The following is a 15,959-nucleotide window of genomic DNA, read 5'->3' on the forward strand; positions in this document are numbered from 1 at the left end:
ATCTAATAATGCATACGTGGCTATACCTGAATTATATATCCTTCCTGCGACAAAACATACCATCAAATCTAATCGCATTGAAACTTATAAATTTTCTATCATCCATTATCCCAAAACTCTCGATAACTACTGATTTAATCCTGGTGCTCAATCAAAAATCTCATATTTTTATCTTAAAATATTTGGAATTTGCAATTTGGCCCTTAAAGTTTCGAATTCTTTACAATTTGGCCTCACAATTCTCGAAAATTACAATTTCATTCCCAACAGATTTCGAATTTAGTCCAAATAATTTCTTTAAAATTTTTGAACTTTTCAAAATTGATCCCCAAAAATTGAAAAATTCGAAAAAAATACATAAAATTTTTATCTTTGCAATTAAGTCCTTAAAATTCCCAGCTCATTTAATTCAATCCCTAAGTCCAACTAGGTAGAGCATGCAACCTAATTTATTCTAGGTTCTCCATCCCCAAAGTAACTCAACAACCAACATCATAATCCATGCATCTGAGGCAGTAAATAAATGAAACTTTTTAGCTTAAAGGTTATTGGTGATCAACGAAGATTCTGGCTCGGCTTCTGTCTCCTCAACATGCATCACGTAGGCCCTACTGTAGTGGAGCCCTGATTCCTCGGACAGTCAGCAGCTTTATGGCCCTCTTCTTTGCATATGAAGCACTTGAACGTCCCCCACATACACTTGCCATAGTAAAGTTTGTTGCACTGTTTGCAAGGCGATCCTCCCTCAGGCTTAGGAGCCCCTGGTGCCTGAGGTAGCCACTACTATCCCGGCCTCTTGAACTTACCTTGGGGCTTCTGCTGCCTCTGCTACCTCGGTGGCCCTAAATACTACTTTTTCTGCGGCTGTGTGCTAGCCTGAATCTAATGCATCTTCCTCTGCATCTCCATATCAATATCTCTCAGAGCTTGATCCGCCTGAAATGCACAAGTGGTGGCCTCATCATAGCTTGTCGGCTTCATCAGCATCACATCCCAGCGTAAAGTGGGTCGGATTCTATTCATGAAATGCCTCAGCTTATGTGCAATGTCTCTCGCAATAAGAGGCACAAAGTGACAGCCCTTGTCAAACTTCCAGAAGAATTCTGCTATGGACGAGTCCCCCTGTCGAAGACTCATAAACTCCCTCGTCAAGCGGCCCCTGACATCTGTTGGGAAATACTTGTTGAAGAAGATCTCCCAAAACTGGCATCAAGTGAGGGTAGTAATAATCCACCCCATGAGCGGCTCCCTCCCACCAAAGGGATGCGTCATCCCTCAGCATATAAGTGGCGCACCTAACCCTCTCACCATCCCTCATATCCAAGTACAAAAAGTGTAGCTCCAAATATCGAATCCAACCCTCCGCCAAGAAAGGATCAGTGGTACCCCCGAACTCATTCGGGTTGAGCCATCTGAACTGCTCATAGTTGTCTGTCTTGGGTCGGGGATCCTGCTGTATTAGAGTAGGTGCCCGTCGAGCCAAGTGTTGGCCGAGGGTTCATGTTGAAACTCTATGTATAAACAATCATTATTTTAATAATATTTAAAATTATTGTTTTGGCACATCTTTATCTGTATACCCATGCTAGTTGCATAGATAAACTCCTTGAAGATACAAATACTAGAAAGAATATGAGATGATCATATGATGAGTATAATGAAACTCATATTTGCAATACTGTATATTCTAAACAGTTCTTAGTCGATTCAGCCGCCGCTAAGAAGGATATAGGCCGCTCGAGTTTGAGACTAGTATCTGCGATGTGAGTACTATATTTCATTGGTAGGGTACATTGTGATGTCCGAACATGCAGATAGGTGCTCCTTGTAGAGTGCACTGAACAACCCTCCATAAAGGACTTTCCAAGTAGTTCTCACTTATCGAGTGGAAACGTCCTAGTTTATGGTTGTACACCATTAGTCCTTATGACCCGAGACAACATTGAGACTCTATATGCTAGAATTGCACTTTGACTTGTTTACTGACTCATATGGGGTAATCAAGTGGCAAGGTTGGGTGTTTTGCCGAAACATATAGGAGTCGATGCATTATAGTCGGGGATTCACCGCTTACCTTCGGGTATGGATATCGTATGTGTATGTAGTTTTAAATCTCTGATCAGAGTATGGTGGTAATTAAGAAAAGGGTTTCTTAGATTACTCCATCGATGCAAATACGACATGACACATAGTATCGATTCTTTGACAGCTTTCGATATACCAATAGTTGTCGAATCGGTCGGGATATATGAGATGAAGGGACCGTACTGTACGCTAACCGTAATTGAATGGTTCTTGCAGGCACTATCATTTGATACCTAGGGAATCATGTATTAGATGCTTCTAGGAGTTTAACATGAGTCGTTGGGTATTATTAGACTTGAGTTCTGACGTTCTTATTATCAAAGAGTTGATAATTAAGAATGGAGCAATTGGGGTATGCTCATATAAGGACATGTTCAGTCTCGAATCACATTAAGATGTGAACCCACGGCTAGTTGTATCAATGAACCATTGAGGGCCACACAAGTGCTAACTTTCTAGATCCCGTTGAAAAGAAAATTATTTCAAGGTGTTGAACGACTTATAAAAGAGTTTATAAGCGCAAAGAAAAATAGAAGTATGACTTCTATAAGAGAATCATGGGGAATGTAGCTTTTAATTTATGGAAGTGTTCCTAAATTAAAAGTTGGCCAAATAAATAATGTATTTGAAAATTGTGGTTTTCATAAACATTATTATGTACTAAATTAAATTAATTCAAGTGTTGAATTAATTAAACACTAGTGGACCTAGTAGATTCCAAATAATTAAATTAATTCAAGTGTTGAATTAATTAAATAATATTGGGACTTGTAGAGCTCAATTAGAGATAATTATTAAACTAGTGGGCTTGAGTAAAATCAAGTAAGGTTTAAATGGTCTCAAATATGTTTGAGATATTTAAATTAAAGTCTATGAGCCTTGTAATTGTTACAAACCCAAACAAATTGCATGCTTTGAAGGTGAAGGGTTGGAGGCAACTTTTAAGTTAATGGCATGACATGCACATGCAACTTTTTCGACAACTAGAAAAACTCCTCCTCCCTTCTCTCCTCATACCTTGGCCGAAAATTTGACACAAAATTCTCAAAATTTTAGCTTCATCAATTTTTGATGGAAAGCATACACTTCTCAAAGAAAATGCCTTACATTTTCTAGTGCAAGTGTGAGGTGGATTTAGCTTGGTGGTGGTGGGCTTGATTTTGAGCAAGGAGTGCTCAAGGGAGGCTTGTAGATCAATCTACTATTCAAGAGCTAAGGTGTTTACATCTTACTTGGAGCCATCATCAATCTTTTGAGATTGATAGGTAATTTTCTAAAACACCTTATGAATGTCATTTTGTGTTTTATTGTATTTGCTACACACTATAGTTTAGGGTGCTCGTTTCTCTTGTATGAAAAATATTTTGAAACTTCTGTTGCGCAAGCGGGCACCTTAACCGATCCCCTTTCAAGTGGTATCATGAGCTATGGTTACTATTTTGTGTAGCATATACATGATATTATATTGAGGTCAATTTCTAACCGCATGAGACAATCAAAACAACAAATCGAATGCCAGTTTTTGGGGTTATTTTGGGCAGCAAGTTGCTGCCCATTTCGGGCAGCTTGGGTTGCCCGAGGGGCTGCCCGAAACGGGCAGAAAGGGCAGCCCGAACAACCACTTCCTTTTAAAATAAAAAAAAATTTGCATGTTGGCCGGAATCCGGCGATGGAGCCGGCGACGGCGATGACGACTAGGGTTTCCAAAATTTTTTTGGAATATCAATGTGTCATGGGCCTTGAGGTTGTTGGGCCATTAGATGGCTAACATAATTTGTGAAATATAAATGGGCCAAAATATTTTTGGTGAAAAATGTCTTTTTGGGCCCTTAAGTTTAAATTTACAAAAGTTGTACATATTTTCTCATAAAATAAATAATTGAAGTTGGACTTTAATTATTTATAGTAAATTGTGATTTACAAGAAATTCGGTTATAAATAAATTAATTAGAAAGTAAACAAAAGAGTTTGTTTACTTTGTTGATTTAGTTTATAATCGTGGCGGTTAGTGATTGGATCAAGATATTATATATTATATCAATTGATTATTGTGATAATTAATTGATGGTGTATGATATGTGATATTATGCATGAAGGATGATCAAAACTCAAGCCCAATTTGCTAGGTGTATGCTAGGATATTTTGTGTTAAATGACTGTAATAATTATCAATTTATAAGTGAATTTGGTTTATGGCTCGTTCCCACCCCATTAGATGTATCCCTATTTTCCATGGATATTTATTTGTAAATATTAATATAGTGGAAGATCAAGATTGGAAGATGGTGGCATTGATGATTATGAAGATCGAAGACATGTAAATATTGGAGGCTTATGTAAAAGTTGCATTTGCATTCCATGCATTTCCCTATGATTGGACCTAGGCCCGTGTTTAGCTCACACAAGTCATTTGAATTGGGGCAATTGATCATCCTTGTTTTGTTTACAGTTTATAATATATGCATGATATGTTATAAATAATGAGTATGTGCGTTATTATTATGATAATAACAAAGTTGCATCAATCCGGCAAACATATGATCAAACATAGTGAGCTTTTAAACAAAATCACTACAAGAAAAATGCCATACGACAACGGTTTTTAACCGTTGAACCGTTTTCGTAGCCCTTTTAAAACTGTTGTTAAAGCCACTGTTGTTAAATGGTTCGCTCAAAGACAACGGTTAAAAACCGTTTTCGTAGCCACAATTTACGACGGTTGTTCAAAACCATCGCAAATGATATTTGTGACGGAATGCATATATAAACCGTCGCTAATTAGCGACTGTTTGTTACACCATCGCTAAATGTAGCAACGATTTATTAATAACAATAGCGACGGTTGTATGAAACCGTCGCTAAATACCGTTGTGTTTTATTCTAAACTCACGCTAATCGACAACGATTTTCTAAAACCGTTGTCGATTGTCAAAAAAACACGCTAATAGACAACGGTTACCGTTGTCATAAAAACCGTTGTCTTTTGCTTAAAAAATGATCTACGACAACGGTTTTAACTAAAACCGTTGTTAAAAGTTAATATCAAGCTCGAAAAGGGGAATTATAAAGATGTTTATAATTTCCATGTCTTCCATCGACAATGGGTGCATGATGAACGCTACCCGTGCTCGGGGCTCGGCTCATATTATTGGGGGGCCCTGGACACCGAAAAGCTGTGACATCCATGGTGATGTGAACTACGTGGAACTCCCATGATTTCGGCTCATATTATTGGGGGAACTCATGGCGACCTTCCATTAAGGTTCAACATCGATGGGTAAGGCTTGACACGTAAAGATGAACGACGTCATATTATTGGGTCCTAATCAAACGTGAGACAAAAGTTTACGTAAAGGGTTGCATAGAGATGCAATTGGAAACTACCTTTTAGGAATTATGATTGGCTGATATTATTCGGGATCATAATTTGCTAATTGGACCTTACGTACCTACTGAGGAAAGGAGTTTCCCGTTTTCACTAGAGGGTAGTGAAAAATTTCAAAACAGTGGGAGCGAAAATTTATGAAGTAAAAGTTCATACTTCATATCTTACTAAATATTTTAAAATAGTCACATTTATCTGTTTTACTTTTCAGTACATTTTTGACAATGTCTTCGATTCGCAATCCGCTATCTGCAATACTCGACAAACACGTATTAACAGGACCAAATTACCTCAATTGGCTAAGAAATCTGAAACTCTTCTTGAATTCGGAAAGGATAGCGTATACACTTACTGAGTCGCCCCCTGTTGAGGCTCCGACTAGCTGCACTCCTGAGGAATTGCAGACTTACAAGGATTGGTGTGACCATGACTTGCGAGCTAAGTGTTATATGCAGACTTCTATGAATGATGAGCTGCAGAGGCATTTTGAGGATGCAAAGAGTGCTGCTGACATTCATTTGCATCTCAAGGAGCTCTTTTGTGACCAAACAAGGCCTCTTAGGCATGCTACCGTCAAGGAGCTGATCACTTTACGCATGCGAGATGGGGCCTCGGTCCATTAGCATGGCCTAAAGTTGATTGGGCTTGTGGATAAGCTTGTTTGCATGGATCTTACATTGCCATCTGAGCTAAGCACCGACGTGTTGCTCTTGTCACAGCCTAGCTCATTTGATCCTTTGTGGTGAATTTCAACATGAACAAGATGGAGCCAACCCTTGAGGAGTTGGTGAATATGCTTGTTACCTTTGCGTCCACCATCAAGAAAGAGAAGCCGGTTCTTTATGTGGGTTCTTCATCTGGTACGAAGACTGGTCCACTTGGGAAGGGAAAGAAGCGTTCTTTCCAATGTCCCAAGAAGAATGTGCCCTTGAAGAGGCAAGCTCTGAATCCCGTTGTGGCAGCCACACCAGTAAAGGTTGACAAGACTGCTGACATTTGTCATCACTGCAAGAATCCTGGACATTGGAGGCGTAACTGCAGAGAATATCTTGCCTAGAAGAGTTCTGGAAACGGTATGTTCTATATAGAAGTAAACATTTCAATTAACTCTACTTCTTGGGTATTGAATACCGACTGTGGCTCAAATCTCTGTAATGATTTGCAGGTGATGGATGAAGTAGGAGACTAAGGGAAGGTGAGATCTTTTTGAGGATGAGCAATGGAGCAAGAGTTGCTGCCAAGGCCGTAGGAGATGTTTGCTTATTGTTGAACAATGATTTTAAGTTAATTTTAAGAGATGTTTTGTTTGTACCAGATTTGGTTAAAAACATTGTTTCCTTTTCTATGCTTGATAAAGATGGATATTCTTGTTTATTTAGCAAACGTGTTTGCAACATTTACAATAATGAATGTTTATTTGGTACTGGAGAACTTGAAAACGATCTCTACAACTTAAAATTGAAAGATATTCCACTAAACAATGTCCAAGCAATAACAACAACAAACAAGCGAAAACAAGATATTCTAAATTCGGCACAATTATGGCATGCTCGATTATGACATATGTCCCTTAAAAGGATGAACAAGCTAGTGGGAGTAGGCATGTTTGATATGTCTGATATTAATTCTCTCACGGCTTGTGAATCCTGTCTGAAAGAAAATATAACCAAAATTCACTTTAAGGGCCATGTGGAGCGAGCCAAAGGGTTATTGGATTTGATCCATATCGATGTGTGTGGTATGCTTAGCATCACCACTAAGCATGGACATGCTTACTTCATTCCCTTTATCGATGACTTTTTGAGGTATGGGTATGTGTATTTGATGAAATACAAATCTGAAGCCTTTGAAAAGTTCAAAGAATTCAGAAATGAAGTAGAGAAACAGTTTGGACGAAGCATCAAGACACTTCGATCAGATGGAGGTGGTGAGTATTTGAGTACCGAGTTCCAAGAGTATCTTAGGGAGAATGAGATTCTCTCGCAGTGGACTCCGCCTGCTACACCACAGTTGAATGGTGTTTCGGAGCGTCGTAACGAACTTTGATTGACATGGTTCGGTCTATGATGGGATTCACGGAGTTTCCGCCATCCTTTTGGGGATATGCGCTTGAGACAGCGGCACTGTTGTTGAACAATGTTCATTCAAAGGCAGTTGATAAGACGCCATATGTGATATGGATGGGTAAGCTTCCCAAATATGATTATCTTAGAATATGGGGATGCCTTGCTTATGTGTTTATGTTACTTTATGGGATATCCAAAGAATTCAGTTGGATATTATTTCTATCATCCCCTAGAAACAAAAGTGTTTGTTTCTAGGAATGCAACCTTTTTGAAAAAGAAATTTCTATTGGATAGAAAAAGGGAGATGATAGAACTCAAAGAGGTTCGAGAGACACCCACAATTGAAGAACCCACACCCGAAGAGCCAAGAGAAGAGACACAAGCTCCTAGAAGATCCTAGAGAGTCTCGAGACCACCTATGAGGTATGGTCTGCTTCTTGAAGAGGGCCATGATGAGCCTAACCATTGATGTTATCCATTAACCTTCAAAGAAGCGTTATCTGATGCTGATTCATCCAAATGGCTTGAAGCTATGGAATCTGAGATGAATTCCATGAATTCGAACAAAGTGTGGAATCTTGTGGATCCACATGAGGGAACTGTTCCCATAGGGTGTAAATGGATTTACAAGAGGAAACTTGGGGGGGATGGAAAGGTATTGACCTTCAAGGCGTGATTGGTAGCAAAAGGATATACTCAAAGACAAGGAGTTGACTTTGAGGAAACCTTTTCTCCAGTTGCAATGTTCAAGTCTATAAGAATATTGCTGGCCATAGCTGTATGGTATGACTATGAGATATGACATATGGATGTCAAGACAACCTTTATTAATGGGGATATTAAGGAAGAGATTTACATGTCTCAACCTGAAGGGTTTACATCTGTCGGAAGTGAGCATATGGTATGCAAACTTCAAAGATCTATTTATGGTCTAAAGAAGGCATCTAGGAGTTGAAATCTCATATTCGATAGTACAATTAAAGAGTTTGGTTTTACTAAAAATCCTGAGGAACCCTGTGTGTATAAGAAGGTCAGTGGGAGTGCTGTGACATTCCTTGTGCTTTATGTTGATGATATTCTACTCATTGAGAATGATATTGGGATGTTGCAATCAACTAAAATATGGTTAGCGAGTAAGTTCTCGATGCAGGACTTGGGTGAATCATCTTTTGTATTGGGAATACAGATATACAGAGATAGATCAAGAAGATTGCTTGGTCTCACCCACTCCACATACATTGATACCATCGTGAAGCGGTTCTCGATGGATGAGTCACAGAGAGGACATCTACCAATGTGTCATGGCGTGTCCCTATCCAAGTCTATGTCTCCCAAGACTGATGCAGAGATAGCGGCGATGACGAGCATTCCTTATGCATCTGCGATTGGCAGCATCATGTATGGGATGATATCTACACGTCCTGACGTGGCTTTTGCACTAAGTATAGTGAGTATATATCAAACGAACCCTGGTCTTCCACACTGGAAAGCTATGAAAGACATCCTCAAGTATTTGAGAAGGACCAATAAGTTGTTTTTGGTCTATGAGGGTGGAGAACTGAAATTGGAAGGCTATACCGACTCTAGCTTCCAAAGCGATATCGATGACTCGAAGTCAACCTCTGGGTTTGTATTCATGCTCAATGGTGCTGCTGTCTGTTGGAAGAGTTTCAAGCAAGACAGTACTACGGATTCCACCACTGAGGTTGAATACATTGCTGCATCAGCTGCAACAAAGGAGCCTGTTTGGTTAAGGAATTTCGTCCAAGAGTTGGGCGTCATTCCTAATGGAGTTGCTCCTGTCCCGGTGTTTTGTGACAACACGAGAACTATAGCTCAAGCAAAGAAGCCGAGGTCTCATCAAAAATCCAAACATGTATTGAGAAAATACCACATCCTCCGAGAGAATGTGGAAAGAGGAGAAGTGTTGATTGACAAATTCGGCTCCACAGATAATGTGGTTGATCCGCAGCCTTTACCTGGACTATTATTCAAGAAGCATCGCGAATCGATGGGTTTGAAGCAAATGGGCAGTTGGCTCTAGTGCAAGTGGGAGATTGTTAGAGTAGGTGCCCGTCGAGCCAAGTGTTGGCCGAGGGTTCATGTTGAAACCCTATGTATAAACAATCTTTATTTAAATAATATTTGAAATTATTGTTTTGGCACATCTTTATCTGTATAACCATGCTAGTTGCATAGATAAAGTCCTTGAATATACAAATAGTAGAAAGAATATGAGATGCTCATATGATAAGTATCATGAAACTCATATTTGCAATACTGTATATTCTAAACAGTTCCTAGACGATTCAGCCGCCGCTAAGAAGGATATAGGCCACTCGAGTTTGAGACTAGTATCTGCGATGTGAGTACCATGTTTCTTTGGTAGGGGACATTGTGATGTCCGAACATGCAGATAGGTACTCCTTGTAGAGTGCACTGAACAACCCTCCATAAAGGACTTTCCAACTGGTTCTCACTTATCAAGTGAAAACGTCCTAGTTTATGGTTGTACACCATTAGTCCTTATGACCCGGGACAACATTGAGACTCTATATGCTAGCATTGCACTTTGACTTGTTTACCGACTCATATGGGGACATCAGGTTGCAAGGTTGGGTGTTTTGTCGTAACATATAGGAGTCGATGCATTGTAGTAGGGGATTCATCGCTTACCTTCGGGTATGGATATTCTATGTGTATTTAGTTTGAAATCTCTGATCAGAGTATGGTGGTAATTAAGAAAGGGGTTTCTTAGATTACACCATCGATGCAACTATGACATGACACATAGTATCGATTCTTTGACAGCTCTCGATATACCAATAGTTGTCGAATCGGTCGGGATATATGAGATGAAAGGACTGTACTGTACGCTAACCATAATTGAACGGTTCTTGCAGGCACTATCATTTGATACCTAGTGAATCATGTAAGCGATGCTGCTAGGCGTTTAACATGATTGGTTAGGTATTATCAGACTTGAGTTCTGACATTCTTATTATCAAGGAGTTGATAATTAAGAATGGAGCAATTGGGGTATGCTCATATAAGGACATGTTTAGTCTCGAATCACATTAAAATGTGAACTCACGGCTAGTTGTATCAATGAACCATTGAGAGCCACACAAGTGCTAACTTTCTAGATCCCGTTGAGAAGTAAATTAGTTCAAGGTGTTGAACGGCTTATAAAAGAATTTATAAGAGCAAAGAAAAATAGAAGTATGACTTCTATAAGAGAATTATGGGGAATGTAGCTTTTAATTTATGGAAGTATTCATAAATTAAAAGTTGACCAAATAAATAATGTATTTGAAAATTGTGATTTTCATAAACATTATTATGGACTAAAATAAATTAATTCAACTACAAATAATGAAATTAATTCAAGTGTTGAATTAATTAAACAACATTAGGCCTTGTAGAGCCCAATTCGAGATAATTATTAAACTAGTGAGTTTGAGTAAAATCAAGTAAGATTTAAATGGTCTCAAATATTATATTTGAGATATTTAAATCTAAAAATGCTTTTAAATAGGTTTTGGGACATTTTAAGGAGTTTGGTAAGCTTTAGGTCAATTTTAAAAGTCCAGGGGCAAAATAGTAATTTTTGGGTTTCCGCAGGGTCCATTTTAAGGAGTTTGGTAAACTTCAGATCAATTTTAGAAGTTCAGGGGAAAAATGATAATTTTTGGGTTTCCGGGGACAAAATGGTATTTTGCATCTCGGGTGAGATATTGGTCCTGTCAGTGCCCTGAGCACAAATTTATGATATTTTAAATATTTAAGCATCATGATCACGATTTTTAAGATTTTATGAAAATATACGTTGCACTCTTGAATTTAAGAAAAATTGCATTTGTGCATGATTTTTATAAGTGATGTAAAAGTTAATTCTTTGAATTATGAGAATTAGTTGTCATTATCGAAGTATATGTAAAAGTTTAAGACGTATATATAAATGCTGATGATGAGGCCTAGGCACAGCGGATGGGTAATCATGTCACTGATGTCCGACAGCCGTAGGGTACCGCGGTTCTATGTATGATGGATCTATCGTAAATGATGATGCACGATAGTCACCTATAATGAACTGAATTCGCTAAATGATAAATGATGAATGATGAATGATGAATGATGATTAACGATGAACTGTTTTGTCACGTCACGATTGCATTTGACTCTTTTACATTAAGCTTTTAAAGTTCATGAAAGATATGTTGACTATGATATTTTTCACTGTTGTGTGCTATGTATAAGTATTTGTTATTTATGGTACAGGTGTGTTGAGTCTTTGGACTCACTAGGCGTGTGTGATGCAGGAGAGTTCGCTGTCGAGGAAACTGGAGGTGCTGGATTCTGAGTCAGCAGACCTGGTGGACGACACGACCCGAGGACCTTATGATTTTTCTGCACATTTATGATTTTATGTTATTGAGAGAGGATATGAGTATTTTATATGTTGTTTATTGCACTGCTTGATGTTAGGATTTTACTCGTTTTTTTTACTCCGCTATATTTTTAGTGGTAATTGTTTATGATAATTTTTAATTGATGTTTTTAAGTAGGATTGCATGCATGCAATTTATTTAAATGTTTATTTAAAAATGAGAGCTTTTAAAAAATAATAATAATAATTTTTCACTTTTAAAATAGTAGACGTTTCATTACGTTTTAAAATAAATCAAAGATGGAACCTGTGAAACTCCTTATAACCAACATCATTAAAATAGGACGAGTATGAAAATATCCAAATCCCTCCTATATCATAAACATGATGTGCGGAAGAAATAAGGTCCTTGGGTTAGCGTGAGCACATCCAGCCCCGTCTACTCAGTCTTCGGCGCCTCCAGTCTCCTCATCGATATGCTCACATGTATCATTCACACCTAGTGAGTCTAAAGACTCAACACACATGTAACGTTGTAGAAAGTACTTATACATAACAGGCAACAGTGAAAAGTACTGTAATGATGATACATTTCATGATCGTAAAAAGTCGTATACATAATCATAACTTGTCGAAGCATAAATATTTTCATAACATATAACATCACATCAGCATATACGTTTTCGTCTTCTTAATTTGAATTACGTTCATTAATTGTGACTTTTGTATCACTGTATCAGCCGATGGATCCATCTATGTGTAACCGTGGTATCCGACGGCGGGGACATCAGCGACATCATTACCCGTCCACTGAACCCTGGCCTTACATGTCATCGTGTCATTGTATTAGTCTCAACCAACTCCAATCCTTCGAAACATGTCATCATATTCTTCACTTAATAAAATCATCCATATACGTCAATTTTTCTTAAAATCAAGCATGCATCGTATTTTTCATATTTACATAAAAAGTCATATTCATGATAACATAAACATTTAAAACATGTCAAAACATGTTTAGGGCGCTTCCGAGGCTAAAAACTCAACCCAAGTGCAAAATGATCATTTTTCCCCTAGAAACCCTAATTTATCATTTTACCCCTAGACATCAAAATTTCGACCCGAATCCAACAAAACTCCTTAAAGCACCTAAAAACATAATAATAAGTATTTCTTAGACGTAAAATCGAGCCATTTTCAAAACTTATACGATTCGTTTTAAAACTTGGACTGGGGTCCCAGTTTTAACCCGAATCAACCCGAAGTTTAACCAAATCTTTCCCAACATAAACCGTGGCCCAACCGTGCCTTACCAACCCCTAAACCACATAAACCAGACAACTTAAGGCCCTCGAACAGCCCCAAAACGTTCCTGGAATTTTACTGCACGTGCTCCCCTTCACCCTACTTGAAACTTTAGCGCTAACCCTTCAACCCATGCCCCAAAACCACCAAGGCCGGACCATAGATAGCCACCATAGGACAATTACCGACAACGTATTACCCCCACTGGACTAACCCTAAGACCGCCGACACACCATGCACGCCCAAATGCTCGGAGATAAAAAGAAAACCCTTGCTGCCTCACTACAACCTCTCGGCCTTCAACATACACAACCAAGTCTCGTCTCCAGCCTAGTGCCACCATACTCCTCAACATGTACAGCCCCCTAGTACCTTTACTCACAGCCCCTTGCACATTGGTAACAAAAACGTGAGATGGTAAGCAAAACATGCGGATTTCATGACAAACCGAATGCATAAATGTTATAACATGCAAGGACCGAGAAATATTCATACATGGCACACATATCACCATATATACAATATGAATGATGATACAAATAAGATACATGGAGTGCCTTAACATATACGTGCTCGAAAACTTGAAGGTCTTTGCGAAGAACGCGCACCGGAGAGGCGAGAAAGAATTTTTCTTGAAAGCTTGAGTGATAAACCGGTGGTGGCTTCTGATTTTCAAAGGTGGAGGTTGCTGAATGAGAGAGTGGGGCGGCCAAGGATGTTTATTAGATTAGGTCATGTTTAAGTAGAAAATTTGTGCATTAATGGACCTTAATTAAAAATTAAATGGATAAAAGGGTTTTTGGCTCACTAAGCACTAAAATAAACCCATCAAGCCCAATAACACTTCCGAAAAATATTTCGTTTAGGTACGTTTTTGAAAATATTGCCTGAACCCTCAAAAAGTCCTCCGAATTGAAAAAATTTGCGTACCAGCTAAAAATTTGACCCGACGAGTAAAAATACCCAATCAAGGCCTATTTTCAAAAATTATACTTTATTACATCATATATTAAATAATTAAAAATATTATTCAATAAAAATATTTTTCCTGATTATCTCTGGTCTTCATTACTCGTTCGAGCGCGAAATGCAACTTAAAACCCTAATGCATGAAACTTGAAAACAAACATGAATTAAACATCTATCCAAGCCATACTCATTCAACAAAATGCATAAAAATCATTAAACACATATTTTAAATAAAAACCATAGATTAAATGTTGGTTTACGTAGTTCAAACTTCCTAAATCTTATACATTGATATAATAAACTCCTACAATAATATTCATAATCTGATCTCCATCTTCCCGACAAAAACTGCCAGAGAAATACATTTTCATCTAATGAAATATCATTATATGAATCTGAAAAATCAAAAATCATATATCCTTCTTTCCAAGTATCCGCTAAGTGCATTCTTTCTAATAGCTCATAAACCTACTAGACTTTGCAGCATCCTTTCATCATTCTCATTGTTTCTTCTCTTCCTTGACAGTAGGATCCCACCGGGTGTGTCAATTTTTTTATCACAAAAATTTTTGGGCGCTCCAAGAATGGAATCATGCCAAAGTTTTGAATAATCCGACTTCTATGCTCAAGCGATGGGATCCCGATTCTCTTGTTAGTTCTAACTTACCGATTAGCCACAAAACAAAGATATTAAATAAGGAATTTGACGGAAATTGCAGAAGAGAAATTCATGAAAAACATCAAAATTAATTGCACTATTATGAATTGAATTCACTATTCTTTACAAATAAAAATGAAGGGAACTATACTATTGATAACTAGAAATAAACGAACTATGATGAACTTGGATTAATGAAATTTTGCAGAGAGCATCTTGATATAATTTTATAGAAGTTGATTGTTGATTTGTTGCAGAGCTTTCTGATGATTTGCATCTCTTTCTTGTTCATTCCTCCAAGAAGTTTCTCCCAAATTCTACGATCACTAGTCATGGACCGTGGATCAACTTCTTCAACAATGCGAGTCAGATTCTCAAATCATTCGAGTACTTTAACTCTACGGATCTTTGTTTTTCTGGGTTTTCAAGACTTGGGTCAATCATAATTCTGGGCTAACAATAACATTTATCAATTATATAATCAATATTGCGGGAACCAACAAACTTCAAACTAGACGAATCAATTTGTCAAAAAAAATAATTTAATGTTGCAACTTTTTTGTTTCAAATAACCCTAGTCACAATTATTAAGTAGTGAGCATTTTCTAAAAGTTCTCATAAACACGAAACAAGAAAGAAAAGGAGAAAATCCAGAAAATTTACAACTGAAAATTAGCAACACGAACACGAAATAAAAATGGTAAGAAAAAAACCCAGGTGTTGATCAAAATTTTCAAGAGAAAATGAACTTCACTCTTTTGGTTGTATCCGAATTCTCCTTTGTAATTTTCACTTCTATCCCATATAAATTTCGAGAATATTGCTCATTCTTTGATCGATTTGTCTCTCGTTTTATCTTCTATCTTAAAGGTTTTTTCCCCTTCTAAGAAAGCTTTGGTATGAATATGTTTCGTTAGGACCATAACGAAAGTATTCAAAATCTTATTATTTTATTAAAAAAAGGAGAGTTCAAATCTTATAAAATATAACATGCTAATCTAAAAGGTCCATAATAATAATGGGCTAAACTCCAGTGAGGGCCCATATTTAAAGTTCAACCCATTAAATATTGAAATTGAATTTCCATAAATTAGTTGTATG

This window comes from Primulina tabacum, chromosome 3 (assembly GCF_025594145.1).
Source record: "Primulina tabacum isolate GXHZ01 chromosome 3, ASM2559414v2, whole genome shotgun sequence".
Taxonomy (NCBI): domain Eukaryota; kingdom Viridiplantae; phylum Streptophyta; class Magnoliopsida; order Lamiales; family Gesneriaceae; genus Primulina; species Primulina tabacum.